Consider the following 10,052-nt stretch of genomic DNA (forward strand, 5'->3'; position numbering starts at 1 on the left):
TCTTCCAAAATACCATGGCACAAAGTTAACATCCCCATTCCAAAAAAGAGGAAGCAAAGCACTAACAAGGGGCATGGAACCAGGACAAATCTAAACCTTGAGGCTGCATATCAAGCCTACTTGGCTTTTAAGTGAGTGCCAGGAATCTAAACTGCAATCCTTACACTTAAGTACCAAGTGCTTTGTCCATTTCCCCAGCCTCCATCTACAATTTTAAAAACATTCCTTTCCTTTTGGTTTTCTGTTTTTCTTTGAGGCAAGGACTAGTATAGCTTAGGTTTCAGATTCATTATATGGTTGAGGATAACCCGGAAATCTTGGCCCTCCTGTCTATAGTTCTGAGAAGGTAGGGGTATACCACCACACTTCACTCAAACATGTTCCTTGTCTGGCCACACTGCAAGCATTTAAAATCTCTCGAGATTCTGCTTTTAGTCCAGAACTCTCAGTGAAAGCCTGCCTCAATCAGACATGAATGCTCACACCACAGTCTGAATGTGAGACTGCCCATAAAGCATTCTCTGTGAGGTGAATTTGTCTATCACTTTTAAATTGAGCATTTCATACACTCTCAGGACAAGGACAAAATGGGCTCAAGTTCTTTGACAGTATATAACACAAGTAACCTCTAGTCTAACTCCTAATGCATCCCTGCTTCCATTTACAGGTTCAGGAGCAAGCATTTACTGTTCACAATCTATCCACACTTTTATCTTCTGAAAGCTTCCCCAAAATTGTGCATTAAGCTCTATATAATGCCTTCTAGGCTTCTCAATATCTCATATCTCCAAATGTTTCCAAATTTCTCCCAAAAACCAATTCCAATACTTCTAAGACACGGGGTCAGTTAGCCCCAGAAGTGATTCCACTTTTCTATGGGAACCATTAGGATGATGGGGATGTTTCTTTAGCGATATACTAAGCTCACTCTGCACTGTACCGACATCACAAGCTTTGTGTGCACAAGAAGTAGGAGATGATGGTTTAACATGACATTTCTTCCTAAAGCCTCATGGATTGAAGGTCCAGCCTCCGGCTGTTGGTGTTACTTTAGGGTTCTAGGACAGAGGACATAGAACACTGATCATCACTGGGGACCATCAGGCTTAGTGATAAGCACATTTATCCTCTGAGCCATCACTCTTGCATCCATGGCACTTTGTAATCCCCACATCTATTTCTTTCTCCACTGCCTACATCTATAATTCAGCCCCTAGGTATCTTTATGCCCTAAACATGTTTGCCTACATTATGTACATATCCTTATACCACATCTGCCTAGACTTTTCCTACCCCCATTTTTTTTTTGTTGATGTGGCAAGATTCCCTTCCTTTTTTCAGTAGTCAGTCTATTTGTCTGGAAGTTTCTCTGAATTTTAAAAGCTAAACAAATAGTTGCCTAATATATACTACAAAACACTATGTTATCTATATATTTTGGAAAATACTGTTTTCTTATTTCTAACACGGTGGTTTCTAGATTATGAATGCCAACACTAGAAATAGTTTCTATCCCTTAGTATAGATAATAGTGGCCATATTTTCTACAACCTATAAAAATGATAAGGACCCAAAGGTCATGTAGATGAAAGTGTGTTTTTATAAGCTGCCAAGTGTTCCGAAAATGTATATTATGTCATTATTAATATAATATGAAGGTTAAATTAGATACTCCAAAATTTCCCTTATGAAGTGAACTGTATCTGCTCAGAAAAAAAAAAATGCTGAATGTGCAGACAGGAGAGAGAATTCATCTGGGTGGAATATGGACAGAGAAAACTTCCACTTCCTTTGAGAAGAGGAAAAAAGAAATAGGGGGAAAGAGATAGCTTCTGTGAATTATCATAAAACTATACTCTTGATGGGAGCTCTCAATATCAACCCCACCCCACGTCTTCAACACATATAAGCAACAAAGTGACTGGGAGGAAGACAATGAGACATGTATATGGAACACAAAGAAATAAAGTATGTTGTCCCAACCAGATATCCCTTTGGCTGCCTTACCATTGGTCTTAACAGTGACTGGGATGGCAATGGTCCCTATCCAGAAACTAGTTGAACGGTATTCATAAAAGACTCATTTGCTAAGTGAAGAATAATTATTTTATTAGAAATGTGAAGGAATTTATTAGAAATTGTTAGAAAAGGTGGTTTTATTAATGCGTTAATTTCAAAATCTCCTTAATATGGAATTCTTTAGTAATAATATTCAATGCCGATCCCAATTATACAGAGTTACAAACAATAAATAGTTGCTCTGGAGAGATTACTAATGCATAGTTTGATAGAAAAGAATTTATTGCATGTGTAATACAATGTAAAAAATTGAAGCTTTAAATAAAGTACCATTATTAGAGATACAAATGTTAATGTGGATTAGTCTTGCATAAAAAAAATACATGAGGAATAATTGAGATGTGGTTCTATAAATCTCAGATCTTTAACAAGAATCAACGAAAGAGATAGGGTCAGAAAGTAGAGAAAGAAAAGGATTAAGGCCTTTTTTTTCTAGAGCTATTCAACTTCTGAGACTCTCTACAAGGAAAGGAGAAAAGCAATGCCATTATGAGAGAGGCTAACATTTAACCCACATAGAGTAAGACAGAGCTTCAAAGATAACATTCCTACAGATGTCCAGATCAAGCAAGTGCCCTGTTGCAGCATGATAAAGAGACTCTGTTGTTTAATTTCTTTGTAATTTGAACTAAGAAAATTTTATGAGCCCATGTATTGAATAAAATATTGGACAGGAAAGAACTCGCTGTCCCAGGCCTTTACATTTCTGTCCCCAAAGTCTTCAATAACATCATAAGCATCCGGGCATGGTAGTACAGAATGGCAGCACAGGAAGTGTGTATTTGAGCTAAATACCAAGTTCTAGGCAGCTGATATTTAAGGAGACTTGTATCAAAACAGGCACACAGAAAGAGAAAGCAAGATCAAGAAAGGAAAACAGATATAGTAAACCACTAGAGACTTGGGTTCAGGAAATGGGAGGAAACCTTCAAGTAGAACATGTCACCTCTGCCTCCGGAGTTACAAAAGACAAGAAATTCTGACAAATCTATGAAAGTATCAGGAGATCCCACTCTACCCATTGTTCAGGATCAGAGGTCTGGAAGTTTCCCATCCATGTAAGATCTCACCTTTATTCCTTTACCTTTAATCTATCATGCCCAACAGAGGGGCTCACGGCTGTGAAATTTGCTAACTTTTGTAGGAGTAAGAGAAAAAGACACCAAGCATGAAGGTAGGCTGCCACCAACTCCACACGCAGAAGGAAGAGACAGATGTACTTCTATTGGAAGACTGAAGAAAATCAACATCTCATATGAGCTACCTCCCAGTTACCAAGGAAAGCAGGGTAAGTGCTTCCTGACTCGGGATCATACTCCTGTCACTTACCCAAAAGAGTAAGAAAACTATACGATATGTCAAATTTCCCATCTAAGGAAAAAGAAACCTAACTCATCCATGAGAGAATATGTTAACCATTTAGAGTTGCTTAGTACCTCCCAGAGTCCCAACTTTACGAAGCTAGCTAGACCTTATTTACAAAAGTCTAGAGAGTCTATCTCACGTTCCCAGAAGACTAAACTCCAGCATATCAGAAGACTATCAGGCCAACCAGTAGTCACCCTTTATTCAGTGATCATTTATTGAGTGCCAGCTTTGGAGCCAGTACTCCTTTAGAAGCTTTTGCCTACGTAATTTATAAAAGCAACACTCACTCTTCATTGATGCAGGGGTCCAAGGTCAACTCACATATTCAATTTCACTTAACACAGTACTCAATACACAACTATAGTAAACTGTAGGGTAGGTAAGTGGGGTTACAATCTCCCTCTTCTTCTGGGAAAACAAACTGAGAAGAACTAGACAACCTACCCAATAGTGAAGCATGGGTGATGGATGACGCTTCTAGCCATCATGGTTATGCCTAATCTTCTCCTGGGCTCTGTCCACTAGATCAAGCCAGTCAGCTTTACCCTTTGCCAATCACATGTCTTTTTCCAATAGTGATGCCATGTGTAATTGTCACCACTTCCATTTATTCTGTTCTACTCTGGTTGTGAGAGTGAATCTCCATTGTCAGTTTCACTGCCTTGAGAAAACGCCTAGGAGTTTCCAAAGCATAGCTCTAGGAGTATCCATGAGAGTGTTTCCAGAGATGATCAGTTCATAAAGGCTCTGATTTAAAAGAAGTCAATCCAAGGAAGGATCCGAAATTTGAGCTGACTGTTGGAGGTGGTGGTAAGAGACCAGATCTTTCCGGTTCAGACTCCATCTTAGAGAACCTGACCTAAGGTTGAACTCGAGTTAACAAACAGGCTGATGTCTATCACCAGTTTCCAGGTTACCCCACCCCCACCCCCACCCCCACCCCCACCCCCACCCCCACCCCCACCCCCACCCCCATACAAGAATTGTGTCTAGTACCAGTTTCCAGGTTATTCACCAACAAATCTGCACCTCCATGTTACAAGTCTGGCCCTGGCATTCCACTTCCTAACAACCACTAATCAGGAGGAAAACAGAAGTTAAGTTTATGGTTTGGCTCCCAGCACCAGCCAATTATGTTAAAGGCCATAATGGCCTCCCAATCAAATGTGTGCCAGGCTAGATACCCCCTTCTTGCCTCTATATATGCTTGCGTGAAACTGAGCTCCAGGTTGCAAGCTCTGTTCTGCTGCATCAGACAGTGGCGTGGCTCATGCTCAAGTTTGTAAATAAAGACACAATGGACAATGGCATCAGAATAGACTTCTTGGAGTTCACAAACACTTCCTGGCATAACAGTGGGTGTTAGAAGGACATCATAGTGGGCATGTCATTAACGGTTAAATTTTTCCCTGGAGAAAATTCAGCTGGAGATCATGAAATATTGAGTAAAAAATAAATTCTTCCACTCCTAGGTTCCTTCCAAAATGCGTTCTGTCACAGTAATAAGAAAAATAACTAAAATATCTGATAGATCTTCATATGTAAACTTTATTCCTTATTTCTTTATGTTTTATTTGACTAGCCTGAATGCAGAAGTTTGGGCCTTCATCCCCCAAACTAATATGATAAAAAAAGAAGTTTTGAGAGCATATTATTTTTCTCTTTGCTTGGTTATAGCCCTGTTTCCTGATATTACTTCTAACTCATGTATGAATATTAATTCTTTCAAAGGACTCCTTTCAGAAGACTCTAACACAATGCAAATTCTTACAAAGTAATCATTTCAATTCTAGTATCTGTCAGTCATTTCTTATTTAATAAACTCTTTCTGTCTATATTTTTTATTATATTCTTTGAAATAAGAGTCCTCCTTCCTATCCCTTGACAATCTGTTCCATCACTCCTTATAGATATCAAACTCTTTAGATGCTTGAATCCAGTGTATAAATGGCAATGGATTTATATATAATCTGTGCATATCATCTCATATACATGAAACTATCTCAAAATTGCTTATATCTTATGCAATGTCAATTCTTTCTCTCTCACTGTCTCTGTGTGTGTATATGTGTGTGTATGCACATGTGTGTGTTTCACTAAATTTGCATGCATATGGTCAGTACAGACATGTTTTCAAGTATTTTTTAACAACGGGTGATTGAATCCACAGATGTAAAAAATAGAAATGGGAGGCCAACTGTACTCAGGTCTTACCGGGCATGACAGAACCCCAGACTGCCTGATTAGACAACAGAAATTGATTTTCTCTCTGTTGTGGAGGCTGGAATTCCACGAGCTGAGAAGTCAATAATTCTTTCCTCACAAGAAAGATTCTGAACAACCTGAAAACCAACCAGTATTTTAGATCCACCAGAGAACTGAGGTCTCAGGAAAAATCACTACTGCAAAATTAGAGGTGGCTGGCTGGCTACAGCTTAACTGACCAGAATCCAGCAACAAAGAGAAGTATTTCTGGGAATGCTTTAAACTGACAAGTTACTAAGCTCACTATGAATTGGTTTGATGGATAAAACCTCACTGGGACCCCAATCTGAGGATCACTGGTACTTTTGTTTCACTTCCAGGAACCATATCTTGTCCTCAGTGATTACAGATTGTGATTAGGTGCACGAGTCATGGGAAAGGGGTGGGGAATGCGATGCTACAACATCTTACCTGTGCTATAGCACAGCACTGTTTGAAAATAGACTAGGACTGGTCATAAATGTATTTGTAAGTTCTACGGTATCTCAGTCACTGTTCTATTGCTGTGAAAAGAAGCCATGATCAAGGCAACTATTATAAGAGAAAGCCTTTAACTGGAGACTTGCTTAGTCCATTATTATCATAGCAGAAAGCATGGCGGCAGCCAGGCAGACTCTAAAACAGTAGCTGAGGACTGCATCCTGACCAGAGAGATAGACTTTGGGCCTAACATGAGCTTTTCAATCCTCAGTGCCCTTCCCCCAGTAACAGTGGCACACTTTCTCCAATAAGGTCATGTTTCCTAATTACTCTAATCGTTTCAAATGGTGCCACTCTCTGGTAAGTAAGCATTCAAATATATAAGCCTATGAAGGCCATTCTTACTTAAACCACCTCATATGGTGACTGTGTCCCAATCCTAATTCTTTAGGACTGGGGATATAGTGCCATGGTGGATCTTTGCTTACCTAAACCTTGCCCTGGATTCAACTCCCAGAACCAAAGAGGAAAAGAGAGAAGAAAAGGAGAAAGGTTTTTTATTTTAAAGTAGCATAAATGATACACTAAGAAAATAGAAAAAAATAAAGTCACATGAATTGTTTGTTCAGATCACAAAGGTCAGAAAATGTGCAAAAGTAGAAAAGTAACAAATAGAAAATACATATATACAGGGCTAGATTGGTTGGTTTTTGTAACTGCTGTGACAAAATGCATTAGAAAAGCAACTTAAGGAAGAAATAGCTTGTGTTGGCACCCAGTTCAAGGGATGCAATGCATCATAGCAGGGAGGTCCTGACTCAGAAGATGCTGAGGGCACATAGTCAGGAAGCAGAGATGAAGTCTGATGCTCCACTTGCCTTCTCCTTTTTATTCAGCACAGGACCAAAGCCCATGATGATGGAGCAAGCAATCCACATTAAAAGTGGGTCTTCCCTCTTCAGTTAAACTCCCGGGGCAACACCCTTATAGACACACCCAGAAGTGTGCCTCCATGGCCATTATAAATCAAATCAAGTTGACAATGGAAATTGATCAGCAGAGTGGCTCAACAGTACCAATAGTCACTTTAAATATGGATTATATCAATACATAAATTCTATCCATACCAGAAGAAAAATTCTGAAAAAAACTGAAAATCACTATTCTTTTCAATAACAACAGTGAGCTGAGGTCCAGGAAACAAACACTACTACTTGAAAATTAGAGATGGATGGGTGGATACAGAGAATCACAGCTTAACTGAGCAGAAACCCACAAGAGCCCTGTAGGCAACAATAATCTCCATCTACCGGTGGCATGTGGCTCTCTGAGAAGCATGCAGTAAAGCACTGTGCAGATTTCTGGTCCCAGCGAATGCCGTGCTGCTATGTGTTAGTTACACATGCTACAGGACAACCCACAAATCTTTTGGCTGATCCTAGATAAAGCTACTTGCCAATAGGAGAAGAGACCTGGATGTTTAGGGTGTATCTGGAAGCTACAGTCTTGACTGTGCTCACTTCATAAAAATTCTATTTACAAATTAAAAATCAGAGATAGTAAGACCAAATTATTCCAAAGTAGCCATATGTTATGTGGAAGAAACCCACTTAAAATGTAAATTAAATCCATATATATGTGTATGTGTGTATATATGCGTATATATGTGTGTGTCTATACATATGTATATGTGCATACATATATGTATACATACATATATATGCATGTCTATATATATGTCTCTATATATGTATATATACATATGGATATATGTATGTGTCTATATATATATGTATATATACATATGGATATATGTATGTGTCTATATATATATGTATATATACATATGGATATATGTATGTGTTTACATATGCATGTATATATACATATGGATATATGTATGTATATATACATATATGTATATGTGTGTGTGTTTACATATGCATGTATATATACATATTTATATGTATTTACATATATATGTGTCTAGATAGATAAACAAATTAGAAGTGAAGGGATATAAAAATATAATGTGTTATTGGAAATCAAAAGAACGTTTGTATAAATATATACATGTGAGGGAAAAGAAGGTAAAGATGAGTAAATATTTCATATCAAGGCTATCGACCTTCTTGGATAGCAAAAAATTGAGTATTCCAGCTTTACAATAAAACCTAGTAGATTTCATGTTAAGATTGTTATCAGGCATGTCAACAAACCTGATGTCCTGAGGTCCATCCTCAGGATTCCTGTGGTAGAAACAGAGACTCCGTTGACCAGGAAAGCCATCCTCTGACCTCTAGACTCATGTTGTGGCACACAGCTCTACAGACATACACACAAATAAGTACAGTAATTTTTTTCAAAAATATTGTTTTCATCATCCCATCTTGTCCTAAAGACCCTTTTCCAGACCCTTTCTGATTTTGAGTGCTGTGGCAAAGTGTAAGGACTGATTTCTCCAGTTCGCAACACAATGTAATTTCTAAATGAGTCAGGATTGTAGCTTCCAGAAACTTCCCTGTGATCTATCATCTGCTCAGAGCTTTTAATCTCATGCAGCCACCATGCCTCTTAGAGGGCCAAGTGCCACTGGGGGCTGGAAACTGTCACTGCCTACAAAGGACTCTCGGATGAGGGTGTATTTGGGTTTTGAAATTATTATACCCTTAAAGATCCTCTATAAGAAAATGAGCATGACCTTTAAAATAAAAAATAACCATGCTAAAGGAAATTTAAAAAGGCCACAGTTATTCAGTTCTTGCAGATACCACAAACATCATACAGACGCAGAAAACTATGATATTTAATATTCTCATTAATCTTCTGACACACACACACATATGTTTCTCCAGTTTTTGATTACTTATATTTTGATCACCTTTTGTGTAATAGTTTTATTTAAAACACTTTCTCTAAAGTAAACAGGAAAATATGAGCAATTCAGCTTCGGCCGTCCATCCCGCCCTTTATTATCTACAATTCAGAGATTTTTCTATGCCACCACTCAATACTGGTGATATCTGTGTTTCTTAATTGCCAGCTATGGTCTTTCGGGATTCTTCCAGCTTGACACTGCAGGACTTAAAGCCTCTTAAATGTCCTTGTGTACTAATCAATTTACGTGTTGTCAAGCGATAACAGGTTATTAACTAGGTAAGTCTGGAGAGTGCCAGCCAATGGTGGAAATATTCCTTCAAGTTCCTCTCCTGCAGAATGATTCAAAGTAATTGTGCATGGGGGGGGAACAAATAAAATAATTAATCAAAAACTAAGCATACCCCCAACCCTTTAGAGAAAGCCTTAAATGGCTAACATGCTGTACAGTTAATGGGAGACAGGAACTCAGCATGTACAAGGTCTGTGTTCAAATCCCAGAACCTAGAACCATGCCGCAGTTCACTGGGGACGGTGGGTCATGGGGAAAGCTGAAGTACATAGAACAATCTCACGTTGAAACTAATCTCACCTCTAGAGAGTTTGCAAAGATATGATTTTATAAGTATGTTGCTCCATCTCTTTTCAGGACCTTGGGTGAATCCTAAAATGTGGGCTTCGTGGTGTGTCTATGGTGAAAGTTCGGTACACTGCTTTGCATAGGCTGAGTCATGTAGGTATGCATTTGGTAGTAGAGGACACCTCGGGTCCTTTTATTTTTGCTCCATTAGCAAGGGGATAGTTTAATATCTTTTAATATGTCAAGGTCTACATTCTCATTTTCCCCATCCCTATTCAAGAAGACCTGCCTCTCCAGTTCTTCCCTGTGGAGAGAGCTGCTTTAAATCCTTCCCTTTCCACTTCACCTTTACCAAAGAGGATCAGTAAGGCTGTTTTAAAATGCAGACTGCTGGTTTCCAACAGAGGGGAAGCAGAAACAATGGAAATGAAAGGTCAAAGAACCCCCTCGGGTGTGTCGCAAA

The sequence above is a fragment of the Arvicanthis niloticus genome, chromosome 16, assembly GCF_011762505.2.
Source record: "Arvicanthis niloticus isolate mArvNil1 chromosome 16, mArvNil1.pat.X, whole genome shotgun sequence".
NCBI lineage: Eukaryota > Metazoa > Chordata > Mammalia > Rodentia > Muridae > Arvicanthis > Arvicanthis niloticus.